Below are 23,520 nucleotides of genomic sequence, written 5' to 3' on the forward strand. Positions count from 1 at the left end.
ATTTACCAAGACAATCCTAAAACTTTTGGGAATTATGTCTATTTATATGTTTCTACTATTCATAAATTAATGATATATGACAGATTGTAAAAAGAGAAGATAATTGCAATAACTACATTTTCTGAAGAAGGCTATCCTACATTACTCCTGCATGACACCTTAAAACAGTTTTTAAGAGGAAATTCATGATGATTTGAAAAGACTGTGGTGTTGTATCGTAGAAAAGGTAAATTGATCTCTCTTTCAATTTGCTTAATGCTATGAAAGTCTTTATCTCTCCTCATTCCTGCTTTTTAAAATATCAGGCAGTAAGAAAAGTGGGAAATAAATGTCTGCTGTTTAAGAAGTGATGACTTTGCCGAGGCTCTGATTCTCCCTGGGTACTCAATGTGTAAAGCTGAAGACAGGGGCTCAAGGATGGTCTTGGTACCCAGTAAATCATCCTGCCAGCAACAGAATGTGCTCAACACCTTCACTGGCACCAGCTGAGCTCCAGAAAGCAGGCAGCAGAGCTGAACCATGAGCAGGTAAAACCGAGAGGGAATCTCTGGAGCAAAACCTGCTGCTGGAGAACTGCAGCACAGACTGCAGGACCAGCTGAGGCTGAGAACACAAGAAGCCTGTAAGTGGGTTGTCTGTCTGGCACCCATCATCTCACAAAATACTGCAGATCCAGATTGGTATGAGGTATGAGGTATAAAGGTATGAGGTCCTTTGGATACACAATGGAAACCCATCAGTACTGCAGCAATCAGTAGAAGAAATTTTCTGATGACATTTTATAGTGAAGTGCAGAAAATAAAAAACTGTTTCCCACCAAAGATGGATATGTTGCAATCTCCCTTTAGTAGATATGGAATGCAGCTTGGATAAAATTCATCAGGGGGTTGAACTACTTGGTGAAATTGAATATTCACAGTTTTAAAGAAAAGTATATTGAGACTTTTATGGGTGTGATAGCTATCTGTATATGAAAAAATAGTACAGTAGCAAAATACAGTAATCTGAATAGATCCCACTTTCCTATACGTAGTGAGGATGTATCTTAGATTACTTGAAAAATCCATAAAAATTGCTTGGGTATTGTGCTTTAATTAAATGCAGAAATCTTCTTCATTGATTTGTGTTCATCGTATCCTGGAAAAGAAAGATAATTTTGTTTTTGCAGATTTGTGTAATTCAAAATTTTAAATTCAAACCACACATACAAACCCACCTTCTTAAACAGAAGTTTTAATCAAACAAAGAGATCATCTCCTGGGACTGAATATATTCAAGTTATATCCACAGAAGCCTATGTAGGACCACCATTATTATCCTTCCAGAGATTAAGTTCTATGTTGTGCTCATTCTTCTGTCACAGAATCACAGAGTGGTTGAGGTTGGAAGGGACCTTCTGATCAAGCTCCATCAGAGTCACCTAGAGCTGGTTGTCCATGGCCAGAGGGCTTTTAGAAAGCATCCAAGAAAGGAGATTCCACAGCTTCCCTGGGCAGCCTGTGCCAGTGCTTGGTCATTTGCAGAATGAAAAGGTGTTTCCAGATGTTCAGAGGGAACCTCCTGAGTTTCAGTTTGTGCCCATTGCTTCTGCTCCTGCCACTGTCACTGGGCACTGCTGAGAAGAGCCCAGATCTGTCCTCTCTGCACCTTCAGATATTTATATACATGGATGAGAAGCCCCTGAGCCTTCTTTTCTCCTGAAACATGCTGACCAGTCACAACTCTCATCCTTTTCTTACAGCTGAAATGCTCCAGCCCCTTCACCATCTTCATACTCTCTTTTGCTGAGGGGACCAGAACTAGACATAGGACTCCAGATGTGGCCTCAATGGTGCTGAATAGAGCAGAAGAATTCCCTCCTTCAATCTGCTGGCATTTGTCAAATGCAGCCCAGGATATCATTAGCCTTCCTCGTAGTGAGGGCATGTGGCTGATTCATGCTGAGCTTGGTGTTCACCAAGACCCACAGGTCCTTTTCTGCCAAGCTGCTTTCCAGCTGGATGGTCCCAGCAGGTGCTGGTGCCTGTGGTTTTTCCTCCTCAGGTCCAGGACTTTTGGCCTTCTTGCTGGACTTCATGTGCTTCTCAGCAGTCTGTTTCTCCAGCCTCTTGAGGCCTCTCTGGGTGGCAGGACATCCCTCTGGCATATCAGACATCTCTCTCAGTTTTGTGTCATCAGCAAACTTGTTGAGGGTACACTTTGTCCCATCATGAAATTGTGAACAGGATGCACTACTGCTCCTGGGGTACACCACAAGTGGCTGACCTCCAGCTTCACTTTGTGCCACTGACCACTACTCCCTGGGGATTTCCATGTACCTGGTTTTCAACCCATGTCACTGTCTGCTCATCCAGCCCAGATCTCATCAGGTACCCTTCTTTAGCACAATCTTGCAGCAGTGTTCAATGACTCACTGAAGTCCAGGCAAACATAATCACAGTTATCCCATCATCTACCGGGACAAACATTTCATCATAGAAGCTTATCATATTGGTCAAGCATGATTTCTCCTTGAAGCTGACTGCTCCTGCTGTCGTTGGAGATGTTTATTTCACATTTTCTCATGTGGGGACTTTGAATCTGGAAATTTCATGTTTGTGTATATTCTCATTTGCAACAGTACATAGCACTGACATGAAATTTTTTCAAGTGTACTCCTGATAATATTGTGCATTTCTTCTTTTTTTTTCTTTTTTTTTATTTAATGTGGTCTTCATTTGTGGTGGCCTTTGTAGTTCCTAAGCATCATTTCTTGTACCTGTTTTATGTACCCAGGTCCTTCAGAAAGAACGCTGTTTATATTCAGTATATTTAAGGCACTGCAGCAATCTATGCTGCAATAAAGACTAATCCAATTAATGAAATGGATCTTAAGTTGAATTACAACTGCCCAGGTATTAATGAATTTGCTGTACTGGTACACCACAGGATGGGTACAGCTCTCCTCTCAAACTACTTGCTTATGGGGCTGACATTTACAACCAATGACTTTTGCAGTTTATAAACCCATAACCAACACCCAGGGTCTTAAATTTCACTACTGCTTTCCACGTAGCTTGTGCATTTCTGTATTTTGCTTTCATTGTTCCCTGCCTGCTCTTTTTTCCAGACTGAATCTCATTTTATTGCCAACTTATACCTCTAAATTCTGCAGGTCTCTTTTTATTATTTTGCCATCTATCCTGGGTTTTGCAACACCTTACAATTTAGGATGATCTGTAAATTTAATTACTGTCATGTTTGCCAAAGACCATAAAGAGCCAAGTCAATTATATGGCCAAGAAAGAAAAAGGAAACCTTTATTATGCTATAAATACTCTGCTGAAAATCCCACTCAAAAAAAAGTACTACACATTTCTTGGACTTCATAGATGTAATTGCAAAGAGATCCAGATGATTTGCCTACATCATCTGTGTCATTTAAAAAAATTAAAATGTATTATTAGCCAAAGTAAATATTAAAAAGATTTAAAATGGGACTTAATGTCTTTCTATGCAGATAAAATGTGCAGGACAGGGTAAGACAAGCATTCATACTCTGTGCCCTCCTACAACATATAAATTAAACCTATCATAGTGTTACTGGAGCAGAATTGCCTCAAATTGGTTCACACATTAGGGGCAAATGCTGGACACCAATTAACAATTGATTTTATTTAATGTCTATTTTCTTTTTTTATTTTTTTTTTAACATTTCCAACACATATTATGTGTATAGTGGAATTGTGTAATGCTTCAGTCCAATCTGACAGCATTTGACCAAAGTCTGTAATTCTCTGTCATTATTATCTCTGAGCTATTATGAAACTGGTAGGAATTAGAGCAGAGCAACCTTCATCATTCTACCAGGAACAACAGCAATTACAATTTGGTCTCTGACTGAGGTTAGAATAGATAAATTGAGCTAGATAATGATTACGATCTTTCAAATTCATCATTAGCTCTAACTGCATTTTTAATGCAGAAGACCAGACTATTGGGCCTGACCATGATAGCTGCTGCTGGCTTACCCTACAGCAACATCACTAAGAACACTCCTCTTTAATCAGACCTCTTGTTCTTAAAGAGCACAACCTGAGATACACTAATAGGTATTAATTTTATGAAGCAATTCAAGACCTTGAAAACCTGTTTTAAATGTTCAGCCTTAGTACCCGATTTTCAGGTAGAGCTGTTCTCCATTGGCAGAGAAAAGAAAATCCCCCTTTCAAGTAAAACACCTGCTGAAATTCCTCTGGTTAATGAAAGTACCTAAACTAAGTTGAGCAATTTAGCAAGTATGAATGTCCCTGAGTCCCACTAACATCCATATCTTGTCCATAAATTCAGAGTGCATGTAAATTTTTCCATGGAAAAGTTGATTTTTTATCCTTGGATTAAGGATAATCAGGATTTACTTCCTCAGATGATTTTGCCTTTAACTCTTTTACTGGTGTCCTATTGACAAAAAGAGGCAAAGTCACAAGTGCAAGAGAAGACCAGCCAATGTCATGGGCTGAGCGTGGTCAGGGCACTGGCCAGACATCCTGCAAGCCAGAGCCCCTGTGTCTGCTCACATCAATGTCTGTCCATCCTGCAAGGGCTCTGGGACAAGATCTAAGGAAAACTGCTCCCACATTACCTAGCAGGTAAAATATAAGACGTTAATGCCTTTATTCTGTTGCCTGAACACAGGTACTCAGTGCCATGTAAAAAACCCAAGGGTTTGGGGGTCGTTCATACAGGGCCTCTGGGGATGACAGAAGATCCTCTTTCTCTTACAGGTTTATTCTGATCTGTGGAGGCAGATAGACAGTCTAATGCAGACCCCCAAAGGCACCACAAAGGGGGTTTGATGGCTGCATATAGAGCTTTCAGAGCGCTCCAGACATCACAATGGCTGCAAAGATTGAGAAGACTCAGGCACATTAATTTTACACATTTGGTAAATGTTTTTATCCTATTTTTTTTTTAGAAAGACATAGCTGACACAGACATAGAATTAGCAAATTGTCTAATCGATACAAGCGCCTACTATCAGCTTAAAAACCACTAGGTGTTAATTATGAGACACCACAAACACATCACTCAACGGCTCCACAGCAGAAGCTCCTGTGCTCCACTCAGCTCCCAGCCCACGCTCCCTCCCTCCTCCAGTCTTACCTCTCAGTCAGTAACAATTGCTTTTGTGAGACATCATTTCACAGTTTCAAGTTTCTCACTTGAAGCTCTGCCCTTCAAACTCTCAAGTGAAGTGATGGCTAAATTCTGCTCTGCACCAGGGTACCCCACCAAGGTACTCTGTAAATGGCACTTCTTACTACAAAAGTATTTGGAGAGATTTCTGCTGGACTTTGACTTGTGTATGTTTATTAGCCTCCCATGGAAGGCAGTACAGATGCTGAGGACTGGGTAATGAGAGATTACCTGGGATGTGGGAGAGAGAAACTATAGAAAACTACAATACAGTGTATCTCCAGGAAAGGCGTGTTTTGCAGGAAATATAAAGTGAAATGGTAGAGGTGAAAAAGAGGAGGAAACAGTGAAACCCATGAAAGACACACTGACATCATCTACATTGTCTTTCTGCCATGCTAATAGGCATGATGATCAAGGGAGGTCACAGAAAACTGCAGACTAAAAGCAGTCTTTCTGCTGGTGCAATCTGCTCTGGTACATTCAGAGGCTTGAAGAGAACCCAGGGACAGGTGATGGCCAGAGGCTGGGTGAGACCTGGCACTTGTTTCTGTCCTTCATAAATAGGCACAAAGCATGAGAGAGACAACAGAAAAATTGGTGTGTTACAGAGTGGCCTGTAGGAAATGTGGCAGATGTCCCTCAAATGTCTCCTCTCTGCTCAGAGACCTGCTTGCAGTGGTCAGCAGTTGTGCTGAGCCACTGCCAGGCATGAGGGGGTCACAGGCAAAGCTCAGCATTAGCTGAGTTCAATGTGTTTTCAGAAATGAGCATCTAGGTGTAGCATCAGCAGAATCACAAAGATGTTCTGTGGCTTGCTCAGGTCTTCAACTCTGACCTGTAGAAGTTAAACTAAATCCTGCAAGCCTCAGCCCTCTCTGTCACTCACTGAGAAAAAAAAGATTGAAAGTTATTTACACATTGAGAGAGTTGACTTGTTTGGTTTTATAGATAATATTTTAGCTATTCCAAATCAAAGTAATTAGGCAGCTGGACCAGATCAGTGTTGGAGTACAAACACCTGTTCATGTGTTTTCAGCTGTTCTCCACTGGAATTATTAACAAATGTGTTGCATAAACCTCTTTACAGGCACTTCAAGATTACCACCATCTTCTTTCTGACTTCTGAAGAAAACGCTGTACTTTAGAGCTTCCTAGAGAAATGAAGTGGGTGCCAGTGCAATGATGGCACTTAAGAACTCTCACCTTTTTATTCTTTTGTGAAGTCACTTTTCACACCTGAAGGAAACATAACATGAAGAGGAGACAGAGGCAGCCGATAATGAAATAACAGCTTTATTCAAATGGGTGAAAGCAGTTTATTCATTTCTAAAAGAGAGAGGATGCCAAAAGTCTGCTATAAATCAGAATGTCAGAATTGCTCAGAGCTCGGTCTACCTCCATAGCAGCAGCAAGCTTTATATACAGCTTTCTGACACTTACAACGCCATTCACAAATATTTCTAAGCAAAGGTTGCAGTCAGCTATTATTCTGTTTATTCCAGAAGTGCTCAGGGGCTGGCTGAAAGCAGAACCCTGTTATGCCAGGCTTTGTACAAACAAAGCCATGGAGACAGCTGCTGCTGCACTGGCTTTGCCTGACTATTGTTTTGCTGAAGTGCAATATAAAATGTGATGCAATTCTCCTGGCTATTAACAAGAGGAAAAAATACTATGTCTTGATTTGTGTCAGGTTGTTAGATGTGTACTGCAAGGAAATAAAAAAGAACTTACATATTTTTACATATTGAGGACAAATGTTTAGTTAAAACCAGTAACTGATGTGAGACTCTCAATTCACTTGAGGCTGGAAGCATTTCTTTGGAGAGCTCCAATTGGAGAGCTAATAGGGTTGTTGGGGAGGTATCATCATTTAAACCCAGTTTGAAATTACATCCCATGCAGCCACTCCCCTCTGCCCACTACGTCCCGTGACAGGGAGACAAAAGGCAAAGATTCTGAGTTAAGAACAATTTACTGGAAACAGCAATAAAATAAGAAAATGAACAATAACAGCAACAATACTAGTAACACACAGTGTATAAAAGAAGGTGATTACATGCAAAATGTTCATGGAGCCTGACCTGAGCCATTGCCACAAGACAAAGAATGGCCCCTGGCGTCTCCCCAGAAAGGTTTTTCTTCCCAATCCCACACCTCTCCTACGAGGAAAGGCTCAGAAAATTGAGTTTGTTCACCCTAGAAAAGAGAGGGCATAAGGGTGACCTAATTGTGGCCTTCCAGTATCTGAAGGGAGCCCACAAGGGAGATGGAGAGGGATATTTTACAAGAGCGTGTAGTGACAAGACAAGGGGAAATGGCTTAAAACTGAAAGGGTAGGTTTAGATTAGATATTAGGAAAAAAATAGTGACAATGATGAGGTACTGTAACAGGTGGGCCTGAGAAACTGTGGTTGCCCCATCCATGGAAGTGTTCAAGGCAAGGCTGGATAGAGCTCGTGGAAGATGTCCCTGCCCATGGCCAGTGTTATATGTTATATGATTGGCTTTCGCGAAATGAATACTATATGTGTTATATTAGAAAGTTACGTTGTATCAATATGGTATACTTAAACTATCTGTTTGGTTGGGATAACATCCAGTGAACACATAAAGAAAAGTCTGCTATTGATATACCAACTATCAGCATCTACCACCTGAAGAAAGTATGGACCAAGTCTCAAGCTGGAGGTGATAATGAAGACACAGCCAAGAAACATGCATGCTCTAAAAAGGTGGATCCAAGGAGGGGCCATGCAAAACAGTTCCGGGAATATGGAAATTAGTTTGTGGAAAAGTTCGAATATTCAATTAGACTGATGCAATAAAAAGGGTATTTCAAGAAGGCCTCTATAATAGCAGGTTGTGGACTTGGCTAAATGCCAAGTCACCTGGCTGGCCATACTTTGCTTTTTTGTTTCCTAATTGTCTTATTTTTTTTATTAAACCTATTTCTTAAAATTTACTAGGAAAGTGAACTCTGTTTTTCACAGCCAGGGAGGTTGGAATGAGATGATCTTTAAGGTCCCTTCCAATCCAAACCATTCTATGATTCTGTGATCTATCTCACACTATTTTTAGGCCAAAATTATTTTGATCAGTGGCAAAGGAGGTAGGATAAAGGCACATGGGCAGACTAACCTTTCCTAGATTCACACTATAAGCATTCTTGGACTGACCGCCACTTGGCACTGGGAGATCTGAACTCAGAGCAGACCCTCTTGTGGCACCACCAAGCTCCCTTCTCAAAGACTAGGATCCCACAGCTGACAAACTCTGCTGGCAGCATGGGGCTGGCAGAGGCCATCAGGAGCTCAGCTGAACACTGTCCTGACCTCAGAGACATGTTTTGAGAAGGAAGAATCCTTCTCAGAGGTTTACTGCTTTATTGAGGCAGAAGCTGCAGGGACAGAGATGCTGTGAAGGATGCTATTTTCCACATTGCTTTTTATGCCACTGTTTTTATGTAAGGATTTTTCTTGCTCTCTGATTACACAGCATTTAAAAGAACACATTTCATTAACTGAGTGTAAAACTTGGACTGGGGAAGGCATCCAAAGGGTCTTTTTGGTAAACAGCTTCAGGCATAAGTGGGTGAGGGAGGTTCCAATGTCTCACTAGCTGAATGTTGCATTTCTTAAATTTGCTGGAGAAAGGAACCAAACCTCCAGCCTCTAAATATCTTTACTATTTTAAAGTAATTTTCTTGCCTGTTCTCTTTTACTTGCCATAGCCCATGGTTTTTCATATTTGCCTTTCTGTTCACATTGCCTGGCCCTAACCCTACACCTAACCCCAGCCCTATGGCAGCAGGCACAGAGAGGCTGCAGCTGCAAGTGTCAGCCCTGAGGACATGGATAAGATGCTCACATCAGATGTGAAATCTGGTTACTGGCCATGATTTTTTTCTTGGGAAAGCTGCTGAGCATCCCTCCTTAAACAATGTGGTGTATCAAGATTTCATGACAGGTCATCTCAGCTTCTGGGACTTTGCTTTTCTTTTCTTTTAGCAAAACTGTTAGGACAGACTGGCAGTGCTTTATCATATGCATGGAAGACAGACCTTAAAACTACCTGATAGTTAATAGGCATCTAAACATATTTGACTGAAGCACTCAAATGTCTGCCAAATGATAGGAAGAGAAACTGAAATAGTCTAATCATCTGGGGACACAGGTATTTACAGGGCTGTGAGAGAGTGAATGGCCATAATTTCTAACTAGCCGGAGTCACTTTCCATTGGGACCTTCTGGCTAAACCAATGCAAGGCACTAATTCTCCCAATGCCAGGAAAGGAAATTCCTCTTAGTCTGCAGGGCAGGACACCAGAGTGAATTGTTGTGTCTCTGCTGGCTCAACCATATCTCTTCCAAGCTGTGGAGAAATCAATGTTCTTCTCTGTGCCATAAGCAAGAGCAAGGCTTGAGATGACTGGATATTGGCCAGAACATTCCAGAAGAGGCAATTTTTAGGATGACAAAGCTCATTTAAATTATCACTTTTCATTACTTCTTAAAATATCTGTCAATGACATGATACTGTGATACAGCTTCTTAAAATCTCCGTCATGCAATTTCTGGCACAATGGTGACCCTGGCAAGTTTCTCAGACAGGAGAATTTTGTTCAATATCTCTCTGCTGTGTATCAGTTTGTCGTGAAACGTTGAGCATGTGTTGTTTAATGTCAGGCAGAAGCACAGCTTGGCTACTGCTTATGCTCCTTCACCATTTCCCTTCTCATCATAGCCTGCTCATTTCCTGAGCAAGTGTTCATTTTGTTTGTGTGCCTGCAGTTAGCACCAAGTAAAATCTACCCATTCTAACAGAACCTCTTGGGAAAAAATGACAAAATTATAATTTTATGACTGATGAGTTTCAAAATACACCAGGAGATGTTGCTGGCAACATCAAAAGCAAAACTGTGATGAATGATGACTTTCTGTTTACCTGCCTTTGCAAAGTGTGTTGGGATACATCCTCTAGCAGAAGTATCTCCTTCAGGAGGAGACAAGCTAAACATTCACTTCAGATTTAACAGAGATGGAAGCTTTTCCCAAGTAGTGGGTCTCATATATATATATATATATTCATACATATATCTATATATATATGTAGTACTTTTCTGTAGACACCAGAAGCAATGGCTTCTGTACTTGTGATTTCTGTATGGTTTAATTCCTTCAGAATAAGGGAAAGTGAAATTGTTTGGACTTTGCAAGTTCCAGGAATGCAGGCATCTGTGACACTGGTGAAAGATGAGTTCTAAATATAATCCTCTCAGAACTAGAGACAGATAATCACAACAACCAAAGATCTTTGTTTTCTAATAACAAATGGCAGCTGGATTAAGACATCAGGTCACCCATGCCCAGAACACTTACTCAAGTCTTTCATTTTCTAAAGTTCAACTGGCAGCAAGGTCCTCTGTTTGAATTATTTTGATGTCTTTGGTATTAATCCTTGTGGCACGCAGTAAATATTCTTTTTGAAAATGCAGTTCAAATTATTCATCCACCAAAAAGTATTCAAACCACAGTTCTGAAAGTCCGCAAATATTTGAAGTGACTTGGAGTCGTTTGACAAATTATCTTCCAAAAACATCTGTGCTTGAATTCCCTGCTAAGGTAACACACACTGCTTCCCATCAACAACTTCTGCAAATTGCTTTCTTGCACTAAGAAACCAAACCCACAGAAATGCCAATTATTCTAAATCCAAAAGACATAATGAAAACACATTCTGCAAAATGACAACTAGGTAGTAGAGCTTTATTTATAATTATGAAATAAATATCAGTTAATCAACACCAGGAGCACAAATTTCTATCCTCCATTTACATGAAATTTCAGCTGCCTAACTCATTATCAGCTCGCGGCAATGCCTGCTAATCAGTTGCAGTCACATTAAACAAAATACAATTCATCTGATATGGCAGTAATTAAATCATACTCCGGGGAAAAGATAACTGTGAATTATAGAATATCCTGAGAAATGATAATAATTACTCCATAGGGGTTCTATTCTACTAGGGCTTAAATACTTCTAAGACTTTGTAGAAAATACTTAATTTGAAAAAAAAGATACTAAAGATAAAAGTAAACAAAAACTAAATGCTGTTAATCTTATCAATCACTCACATTCCTGGCACTAGTGCATCTCTTCTGCTTTAACTTTATCCCCAAAGTGCTTTAGCTTGTCTATGGAGCCACTAGATTATTCAAGTGAATGCATGACTCTTATTGATTGTGGCTCTTGTGCAGATGAGGAGGTTGGCCGAGGCCAAGAACACTGAGCCAAAGGGAGAGGCTCCACCTGGGAGTGGAAAAAGGGCATCTAAAGTACAGAGAACAATAAAGAGCTAGGAAAATACAGAGTCTGGGAGAAGGAAGCAGAGGCCAAATCTAACATTTCCTAATAAAATTGTAATCTGCAAAAATAATGAGACTTGTCTTGAGTCCCAGCTCTCTTGAACAGCACTGGATCTCTTAGTTCTGCACCTGCACTCAGGATGCCAGCAGGAATTATGGATCTCCTTCTGCTCTGTTAGTGTCAGTTGTGTCAAGTTGTCTAGGGGGGTTGTTTCCTCTTGGTTTCTTTCAAAGCAACACTAAGTACGTAAAGAAATTTGAAAATTAGATAAGACATTCCTACTAATGGAATTTTTGCAGTGTTTTATTAAAAAGCAAATTCACTGGATTCATATTGGTATTTGGTGTTTTATATAATGTGTAAAATGGATGTGAAAGAAAATAAGATTTTTCTTCTGTCAGTGCTTTTTGAAATTAATTTGAGAAGCTTAGATCTTACCATGCCTCTTCGGTCTTTTTCACAGAATCTTTTACTGGTAAAAAAATCAGACTTGACTGATTCTAAGACCTAGAGCCCTGAACATATTTCCCACCTTTTCCTTCTATGGTACAATGGGCAATTTGTGACAACTACCTCAAGTATTCGGACAAGTGCTTTGTGACCCTGGTGATTCACTACTACTAACTCTGTCAGTTTAGTTTAAAATCACTTCAATTAGCATTTCAATGTGAGATGATTCCTCTTCATGGTAAAGTCTGATGCAAATATCCATTTTGCTCTTCTGCTGTGTCATCACTTACCCTGGATGAATGCTCTTTTACACTTCCATTATCCATCAGACCCTCTAATTCTTTGGTTGTTCAAAGGTAAAAAAGGGTCAAAGCAAGTTAGCACAGATAGTCCAAAAATATGTAAGAAGTGTTTCTCTAATTGTTTGCTTTCCAGCTTTATGAAGTAATGTGTTTCTGTGGGACTCTCCTCACATAATTTAAGGGTATTTTCAACCTATAAAGAACTGTTAGAACTCAAAACTATACCATCTCCTTATAAAGAATTGAACTTTCATAACCCTCTTTTATGACAAATACAAATAGACGGAAACTTAAAATGAAAGAAAATATAGTAGAGTTCAAAGAGGGTTGAGTATTGGATATCAAATTAATAAAAATTCCATGCCATGGCTTTTTTTTAAGAATATGAAAGAAATACAGAACACTTTCTTCTGAGGCTCTCCTCAGGAGCCGAACGCTTTGCAAATCACATTCCCCTGACGATACCGGAGCATTTCACATTGCCAGCAGCTAGGCTGGATCTGGCTTATTAACGTGACATGATAATAGGTAAGTTCTAAAATAAGCACAGCATTGCGTAGGTGAAACTCTGTGCAATTTATCAGTGCCTGCAGCGCCTGTGAGATAGCACTGACTATGCCACAACACTGCATTGCTGGCCAAATGATGGACATCCAACAAGTCCAGGTAGATGAGGAACAGATTTGGGGCAAAGTGGGGATATCCCCTGTCCCAACCAATGTGTCAACCACATGCTGTGCTATTTCCAGTCTCAGTGTTCTGATGCCAACTGCAGATCCATTTGCACTGAGCCAGCACTGGGCTCCTTCTTCATTCTACAGCTCCACCAGGAGGTCTTCTGGTAACTCCAAGGAGAGACACACATGTCTAGCAGGAATACAGGAACCATGTATACACTTATGCTGGGTGCTGTGGACTCTCCAGGCATGTACTTGTCTCAAAGGATCCCCCATTGCCATCTAAAAAAGGATTTTTTTCAATTAATGGTGCTGTTGTCTAGGGTGATGCATGATTCTAAACTGCTGTAACTGTGCTAGATGGCAGTCCATCAAAACACATTTACACCCAGAGAGATGGTTATCGGTTGGTCCATACAGTGAATAATGAAGTGTTTTGAATTCTGAGGAGGTGATGAACAATTTTTTTCATGCCTTAAATCCACACATGGGAAGAGCCAGGAAAGGATGGGCTTAGCAAACACTGGATGGCTCATACACAGCATGCACAGATGCTGAGGTTTTTCCTCACATTTCTGGGGCCTATTCATTTAATGACTGTTTAGAAGCACAAGTATCAAAATGCAGAGAGAAATCATTTGCTTCGATATTTTTGACTCAGGAAACTTCAAAAGAAAACCTGATCAAAGCAGCACAGATAAATGTCTGTAATATTACCCTGACTGATCTCCTTCTGAATTGCTAACATACACATTTCATGCTGAGCGCACCCCTCTACCTTGAGGAGATCTAATATATATTCGTACATACTTTCAGATTGTCAAAGCTGATTTTTCCCTAGTCTTTTTTCATTAAATGCATACTTTCTCCCAACTGTTATTGAGTTGCATTCTCTGTTCTGGAAGACCCCCAAATCATCAGGGCTGGTGACTGAAAGGAATGTTGACTGCAATTGCTTACAGCAGACCACATCTGCCCCGGTGCCAAACTTCACACCCTACAGGAATAGGTTCATCATTCAACCACTTAATAACCTCCTAACTTGACTTGATATTCAGGATCTCTATATTTTTAGGGGGTTGTGGATGACACATGCAATAACGCATTTATCTTTTTTTGGATATGGAGCATCAGGTAGTAACACTGACGTGAGGTGGATATGAATTTTCACTTGTAAATGAAGCCTCTGACATTTATTGCCAGTAATTTCATACTGCTGAGTCATGTTTGCCCTATTTTCAAATCTTCTTTTAATTTTTAAATGGCAGTCCAGGTCAATTCTCAGTACCAGTTCTATACATCTGACTTCCCTATAAGCAGTTGACCATCATTAAGTCCTAGAAGTCAGTTCTCTATTTTACACTTCTTCCTCTTTTTTTCATTTCATATTACCTCTGGTGCTGTGGTTTAAAACAGCCATGGTTTAAAGCTGTGGTGGCTATGCAGCATGGGCAGGTGCTGGAGTGATAGACTCCAGCTCTGGCCCACAGCTCAGTGGGGAACATGAGCTGCTTCACTTTTTCATCCCTCTGCAATGCTGTAATAAATAAACTTGAACTTCCAAATGGGAACCTCTGTGTGATCTTGAGGGGCAGAAAAAAACCGAGCCTAGGCATAAGCCTTAATCACACCTACTTTCATCCCAGTGATGGGCAGCAGGCTGCAGACTGCCAGGATGCACTCAGCAGATCCAGCACACGAGAAAGCTCTGGTTTCTCCTTCATTAACAGTGTCGGTCTTGGCTTTCCATACCCTCCTCCAGAGTGAATGGAACTGGCATCTATTCCCCCTCCTCCCCACAGCAAAGTGTCAAAATCTGTCTCTTTGAATCCTGGTATCTCCTGTCACCAACCAAGCTGTGCAAGCAAGTGTTGCTATCAGGGCTTCTTTGTGCCTGGGCAGCCTCCCAGGCAGGGCTTCCCCAGCATGCCTGGGGCTTTGGTGTGCTTCTTGAATTGCAGGTCCCTTTGCAAAGGGTCAGAAATTTCTTTTCAGTCTTTGTTCTGCATGAGACCCAAGCTTCATCCTCCACGTTTCTTCCCGTACCCATATCCCTTCATCAAAAAGCAAAATGAGCATCACAGAAAATGCTCTTGTGTTCAGGTGGCCGTACTAGTTGGTTCTGAGATGCATGGATTGTCAAAGGCTAACGAGGCTTGTTGGTGAAAACATCTGGGCTAAATTTTCTGTTGTATGGCTGTAGCCCAGCCTGATATGGCTATGCCCTTGCCTGTTCAGCCTGGGAGATTAAGGACTGCACCTTTCTGGCAGGTCAGTGGCAGGCAAGGCTCTGCCCCCTGCCATCCCCATCTCCAGAGGGGAGCTCTGCCAGTCAGGGAGTTCAGAGATTTCAAGTCCAGTCCTCAGCTAGCATCAGTGGTGTGATGGACTATTCTTGCCAGCAGCAGCCTTGTTTTAATTAGAAGTTGAACATTAGACCAAAAGAAAACCTGAACACCCTATCTTCAAAGTCTCACCAGTTACCTCAGGCTTAAATTTTCTGGTTTAATTGACTCCTGGTGTGAAACTGAAATGTTAATGTTTAATGACGCAAAACAATTGCCCATTTGTGGAAGGGCAGAGTGCTTTGCTGAGGCAGAGTTTGCACCCCCTCCAAGGGGAAGAGATGAGATTTGGGCATGGAGTGGTAAAATCTCTGATCCACGTAAGGCAGGACACAAGGCAGAGGGGCGAACACCCACCACCAGAGATTACAAGATGTACTTGGAGCCAAATCAGAAGTAGATCCTGAGAGGAGAGATTATGATTTCCATCATACCAATGGTCTTCCCCTATGTCTCCCCAACTCCCAGGAAAGGTCATACTCACACAGGACATTCACATTCACACAGAAGGCTACATTGACACGAGAGGCAGGTTTAATGTCTTAGAAGGTGTCATAAACCATCAAAGACCCCTGAAGTGCCCCCAGACTCATTTCTGAGACCTTCCACCAGAGTTCTGAAAGCTCCCCACCCTGGGAAGGTACCTGGGCATTCCCACCTAGACTGGAAGTACATTAACACACTGAACTCTGTTTTAAAGCCTCTCCCCACATCTGACAGATCAAGACTGTGACCACCACTTCAACAAGACTGTGAACATCACTTTTCAACAATTAAGTTTTGTCATAGGATCTATGGCTGCTGTTTTCTCCTTCCTTCCTTCCTTCCTTCCTTCCTTCCTTCCTTCCTTCCTTCCTTCCTTCCTTCCTTCCTTCCTTCCTTCCTTCCTTCCTTCCTTCCTTCCTTCCTTCCTTCCTTCCTTCCTTCCTTCCCTCTTTCCCCTCATACATTTCTGAGTGATATTTTTATGCTTTTATATTGCTACATTTCTATAGATACTAATAGTTAAACAGCTGTTTTCCATTGCAACCAAATTGTTCCAGAATAAACCTACATATATATGTACACTGATTGTACCAAGACCCTGGGATACTCTTACCTTCAGGAATGAGTGGTAACATTCCCACACAGGATGATTTTAGCCAGGCAGAAGCAGTAATTTTATTTCAGTTGCAAAGTTGCTGGAACACTTTCAGGAGCTGGGAAGTTATCACAGTCAGGGCTTGTCCCTGTGCATGGGCTGGATGGGCAGGCAGCAGGTTGCTGTGGGACCTGTGTGGAAAGAGGAGCACAGCCTCACAGCTGAGGCCAGGACAAATGTGTACCCAAAACTGCTCAGCCTGTCGCCTGCATATCATCCTGGGAATCTTTGTTGTTCTGTGATGGAGGTTTCCCAGCCATAAAATAAGGATAAATTACATTTTTGCAGATGTCCAGCTACATATGCATAAACAGCAGTCATCACTCTCTCCCCTGCACTCAATTAACAGGTATTTTAATGGATGCATTAACCCTTGTTCACTGCCTCACTCCCACTCTCCAACACCTCCATGGACCATATTCAGGACAACATTTCTCAAATCACCTTTCCTCAAGAAAACTCCCTGTTTTGGGAGAGGTGTAGACAGGCTTGGGGGTTGCTGCAGCCACCCCCATCCCCACATCCCCTATTCTCCATGCTGTCAGCAGCTTGTTTGCATGGGGCCATACTGAGTAAGCTTGTACAAATCTACCCTCCCAACGAGGGCTATTTATCAAGCCTACAAGATTCAAAACTTCAAGACCCTGAATTTCATAGTCATTTGCAGAGTCAGAAGCTGCTAATGGCCCATAAAATTTAGCAACTTCTCCATAAGCTGCTGGTTAATGAAAAATCGGTTAAATTGTTCACAGATCAGCTGGCACGGTGCCCTCTGATTCACAGGATGCTTTCTCTGGCAAAGGTTTCATTAACTGTGCTGGGAAAGCAGGGAAAGAAGTTGGGGCATTTTGCTAGAGGCTGTGACTTTTCCTTGGTGGGATAAGGGCAAAGAATCCCCACACCAACCATGCAGGATGGGATCCTCTCAGGTGTGCTGAGAGCACTCTCAGACACTGCCCCAGTATGGATGCCCAAGCTGCTCCTGTCAGGTTTAAAACCAGGCTTTGTGATAGGAGAGGAGTTCAGTTCAGAGAGGCAGTTTTGTAGTGACAGATGCACATTCAGTGAGTCCCTATTCTGATTCTGAACTGAAATCACAAAGCTGCCTTTCCCCTTTCTGGGACAGCTGCACACTGAGCAATGGGGAGTCCCTGCCTGCACATTCCTGCAGTTCTTTAGGTTATGGAGGCTGAGTGAAAGGACATCACAGCACTTAGCCAGCCTCCTGCAGAGCCTATTTTGCCTTGTGTTGAACCCTCTGTTGCTGCTACTGCTGTTATTGCTTCTCACACCAACTGCTGCTGTACCTTGGGCCAGTTTCATGACACACACACACTGTCCTGCATTTGGGTGCAGGACTCTGGCTGCAGCAGAGAGCAAGGATTTGGCATCCGTACAGAGAGAGCAGTCTGATGTCAGAACAAATTAATGCTGCTCACCATACTGACATTGTAAGGCCTCAGCTGTCAGTGCTGGCATTTATGATGCTGTGTATTTTAACTAATTAGGCACTCACAGCCCAGCCGGTGCAACTCATCCATCTTGCAAATGCTGGATGTTTTTGCACTGGCATATGCTACAATAATGAGAATCAATGTTGCTAATGACTTTGCACAGCCCATTTTTCAGTCACCTTTGAAAATCCACATTATGCTGGGATTGCACAGAGGAGAAAACACTGGCCTTAAAATGAGAAAGAATTGTTTCTGCAGGACAAACCCCAGACCTCTGTTGCCTTGGCATGGCCTGAGCACTGTGGCAGAGGAGCTGCTTCCACCAAAGCAAACATGAGACCCTGAGAAGGCAAATCCAAGATGAGATTTCTGAGGTTAGAGCCCTTAAACACATTTCGCTGAATTTTCAGTCAGTTTTTCTCTTCCTTGGGCAAGATTTCAGGTTTTCTCTGTTGACGAGTAGCTGCCTCATTTTCTCACTCCAATCTGCAAGTTAAATCTTTTCCCTGGTGGGTGAGCAGACATGGGGCCTGCCCATCAGGCAGTGAGGATGCTGGCTACCTTTCAGCATCAGGGGCTTGAAAAAGCAGGAGCTGCCTGAAGCAGTCAAGAGAAGAGAATTCCTTCCATCACCTTCAAAAGTGCCATACCATCCTCAAGAGATTTACCAGATGTTCTGATTAAGGCAGCTCAATTGCAGTGTTTAAAAGCCTTTTCCACCTGCTCCCCGCAAGCTCTTCTCTGTGGGCAAGAGTAGCTCTAATTAAATATTCCCTCCTGCTGCAAGGGCTCCTCCCTCACTTTTCCAGAAACTAGCATTGTACAGACACCCCCTGGGACTGCTCTGCAGAGGCTACCTCTTCTCCCCTTTGTTTTTCTGTCCCCTGCAGTGGAAATCAAAATTCAGGGGACTTGAAACCTGGGCAGTGCAGACAGGGGAGCTCCTTCCCAAAGTCCTCCCTCCAGCTCTGACCACCATTCAGAACCCCCTGTCTGGCCTTGAGAAGCACTTGTTCTAGGTCTTTTCAGTAGCCACTACCCCCCAGAAATGCTCTCAGTGTGTAGGGAGAAGCCTGGAGCCCCACAACCCTTCACCACCGAGAGTGCAGTCTGACTCGCCAGAGTGGAGACATGGCAGTCCCCAGCTCACAGCAAAGCCCCACACTCAGATCAGGAGGGTCTTCAGAGACCAGGGTCTCATTCCAGCTGTCTCCTTAGGGGCTGATTCTAAGGGGATGGACTGGACTGTGTGAAGGCACCAAAATCAGAGCAAGGGAGGCAGACAACCCAGATGCAAAATTCGCTGGTACAAAACTTGGACTAATCTGGCACTTGTAGGGGCTTCCTTGCTCTGGCATTGTCAAGAAGAAAAGCTCTAGCACGTCCTTTCTGGGGAGCCCCACAGCTTTGATTAACAGATAATCAGATAGAGAAAGTCCTACTTCTCTTTCTGACATAAATGGGTATTTACTCTACTCTAGTCAGAGCATGCATGAAGACCACCCCATAAAGGCCTCCATGCCCATCACTCCCTTTACTCTCATATTGCAACAAAAATCAGGTATGGGTTTGCTTTAGTGTGCCCTAGAGATTCTGGCTCTTTGCCTAGCATGGAGGGGTGTCTGGCAGGATCAATAAAATGCCATCCTTGAGCCTACCACCACCCCAAGGCACAGCCAGGCAGCCGCTCACCTCCACACTTGTGCCCTCTCACTGTCTGAACCTCCATTCCTATTTCTCTTGACGAGCAGCCTTCCCTGAGCTGCCCACCAGCTGCTGGAACAGCTTCACCCCTCCTTGAAAAGGCCAAGATAGAAAATCTTCTTAAGCAAATCCTCTGCTGATAAGTGCTATTCAGATGATGGGATTAATATTTTCCCTATTTTGGAGGCACTCAAGCGTGCAGGTGAATATATGCCCATTTAGCATGTTTTTGAGCCGTAAATACGCTTTCCCCCTCCCAAGGGCTCTCTGCCTTTTAACCCTCCCCGGATGCCAAGATGCAATCCTAGGATTTTACTGTCACAGAACTCAGCAGAGCCAATCCCCATAGTAACAGGGCATCCACGCATGAATCCAGAGCTGCAGCAGGTCCGGGTGCTGCAGTGAGCAGTCCAGGCACATATTCAGCATCAGGGTGCACATCTGTATCAGTATATATCTAACTAACCTGTGCTTTCTCAGCCAATACAGTATGTGCACAAGACAGGTAAATGCTGGTAAGAATGTGACCTCCTTGATGTGCAGAGCTTGTGCAAGTGATCTATCCAGAAACTGTAAAAAAGGCTAAAAGATTGGACACTACTCCATAAAAAGTGTCTAAAACAGCCTTAAAATGATCAGAGGATGATTTCCCAAGCTGTGCTGTTCAAACAGTTTATATTTGCATATATTCCTCAAAAAACATACTCCTTTAAAATGGGACCTGCTGTAGCCTTAACACGAATTTTCCTGGAAGGACCACAAAACTGTGCAATTAGCACCACCTACTGGCAAAGCTGCAGACACAGGCTTTGAGCAATTTTACTTGGCAAGCTTCTTGCACAGAAATGCTAAACACAAATCCTGGTGATAGTGTTTGAATCAAATAAAAAATATAAGACATAATTTCTCCTTTTCCAAAATGAAAAAAAAAATAGGAAACTGAAATTCCTCTTTAAAACAACTACTAAATAGCTTTGAGTAACTACAGTCCTTGCAATATAGAGTTGTAAACTTTGACTCAATATATTTTATCTCTTCATGTGATGGCACATCTACTTTCAGTGCTACCTCTACAGCAATGGACAAAAATCGATGGCCAGTTTGGGAGCACGGGAGGTGGGCCAGCATTTTTTCTTTTGATGCTTCAAAGGGGTGGTGCGTGTCACACAGATGCATATATGTATTTGATATATTTGTGTCTGTGTTTGTGTTTATCTGCCAGAGACATGGATGAGAAACTGTCCATCATTTTTAAAACCCCAAGAACAAAGTATCCTATTTTTAAAACTCCAAGGAAATCAACCCGCTTTGGAGATACTCTCCTCCTCTGAGCTCTTCCTCATGATTGATAAGCTGATGAGTGGCTTCACCATCATGCTTGTGGGGCAGCTGCCTTCAAAACTGTTCATGTTCTTTTTATTGTGTCCAGCAGTTTCTCCTTCTTAACAGAGGACCCTTACAGCCATGCTCCAAGCTGTCTACTCCTTCAGTACCTGTGATTTATTTGGGAAACAAAGCATCAGTCCAGAGGCACTGCAGTGAGTTCAACACAAAGGCTCTTTACAGCACTTTGCTGCATATCTGGCTTTGTTTTACAAACCCCTTTTCTTCCACCCCATGCTGTCTTAAAAACATGGTAATAGAAAGGAAAAAAGTTCAAGGTTCTGGGAAGCTTTTGCTTAGGACAGAACTTACCTGCATTCTGTAATCTTTTAGGAAGCAGATGTACATTTTGTTTTAGATCAACATCCATAAAAATGATTCACAGCCACCTGCTCTGCATCCTGGCTGGACCCCTTCACCCTGATTGTGGCCACCCCACAGGGCATTAGTCATGGTTCAGTGACATTATTTTTGTTCTCTAACTGGAATGTGCTTTTTGGTGCCTGATCACGAATGAATATGAAAAAGTCACATTTTAGAACATTGTCATTTAGAAGGATCATCTTGAAAAAGGAGTTCATTAATTAGTTACACTGGCAGTCTCTTTAATTAGGCGTTGCTGAGTACCTTCAGTCTTTGTGATCTTTAGCATTCTTAGCTTGTTATACTTTATTTACAGGTTTTTTTGGACATGTACGTTATTCCTAATTAACACTGTAGACCCTGCTGCAGTTATTTCAAGATGTCACATACTGTAGATCTTCAGACATGCTTTCTGGATATCTGCTGAATATAAATTACTCCTCTAATCAGACCAGAAAACCTGCATCCTGCATCCTTTTATTTGGGTACAAGAACACCCACCAGAGACAGCCAGGGGAAGGTAATCCAGTTTCCAGGTTTCAGCATGGGAGCAAATGAAAGGTACTTACAAAATGAAACCTTTCAAAAGACATTGCTGTCAGGAATTTTAAAAAGAGAATTTGCCTGCAGGGAAATCCTCTGACAGCAGGCTGTCAAAGGCACATCCCACCAGGATGGTCTGTGGGAGAGAGCAGAACAGCACAGATCGTGTTGGGATTTCAGGAGACTCAGGCAAGCACAGTGTTTCTTAAAGCAGGTGGAAGATAGAAGAGAGAAGAGCGGGCATTCGTGTATCAGACATAAAACACAGCCCTCCAACAAGAAATCTTAGCAAAGCAGTATGTGAGGAAATACAGGGTGCTTCTCTACTTCTTTGGCATACTCCTGTATTGGACTAAGCAGCAATTTAAAGAAAGAATCTTATTTTCTTCAAGCTGTGACCTTGTTTTGTACCAATTTGGCCACATGCATTTTTGTTAATGCCTCGACCCTGATATCCAGCTTCCATCTACTCATTTTCTATTTTCAGAGGCAGCAGAGAGGATATTTTGCAGTGGACAATACTGTATAGGACAGAGAACTTGTAGAGATGACAAGAATATTATGTCTCCTCTCTGACTAGCTTATCTGATCCTACCAAAACTCTGTTTTATCCTCGCTAGATTACTCTGATCTTTTGGCCCCAGTGTTATCCATCAGTATAGTACTCTCTGGTCTTTACACTGATTGGTAGTGGTGATCAATATGCAATAATCGTAGCACCTTTCTAAAAAGTCTGTGCTCTCTATTTCTCAAAACTCGCTCCCACTGCTTTCTACAGATTAACCTCTTCTTTAGTAAGTGTTTACCTCCCCCTGAGACAAGGCTTGAACTTATACCTTGGAGTGGCTGCCTACTGCCCTTACACTAACAGATGATCCTATAAATACAATGGGTACATATTTATATGCCACCTCCACAGCTTACACCACCCCAGTTCATAAGTGCATTATAAAGCCTGATGAATAGTCCCAGCAAAAGCAATTCCTCTTAATCCTCAGAATTAGTATAAGGAAAGAGAATGTGATTTATGCGTGCAACTGATAAATCTTGCCCAGACATTCCTGCAGAACAGAGCTGCAGGATCTGGATTTGGTGATCTCCTCATTGCTGAAAGAAATGAGATCCTGGTCAGTACAGGCAGCTAAGAGAGCATGTGACACCCCATCTCAGGTTACTGGGATCAGTCAGCACCATGGGGGCTGCAGTACTCCACAATTAATTATGCTGAGGCTGTTCTCCCTCTGACTTGTTAGCCACAAAGTAAAGCTCTTTACTGCAGCAAATCTTTTAGGTTGTGTAAAAAAATTAAGCACAGGGTTCTCACATATACACAGAGCTGCACCTGGCAGTTGCTTGGCAGAGGAGAAAGAAGTGGCTTAGTAAATGAGAGCTGTAGAGAAGGGGCCATTCTGTTATCTCCATCTTTCTGTAGTGTCCTGCACTGGGAAGGCCAGCCTGTGACTGCAATAACACAAATATGTAAATAATGGTGACAGGAGCAATAAGGCTATTTCTTTTCTTTGATGCATGGAGACATGAGTTTTTGGCAGCTGACACTGCTGCCTGCAGTAGAAAATGCTTCTCCAGCCTGGTTTGGCACTGTGAAACCAAAGC

The sequence above is a fragment of the Zosterops lateralis genome (genome assembly GCF_965231275.1).
Source record: "Zosterops lateralis genome assembly, chromosome: 4".
In the NCBI taxonomy this organism is placed as follows: domain Eukaryota; kingdom Metazoa; phylum Chordata; class Aves; order Passeriformes; family Zosteropidae; genus Zosterops; species Zosterops lateralis.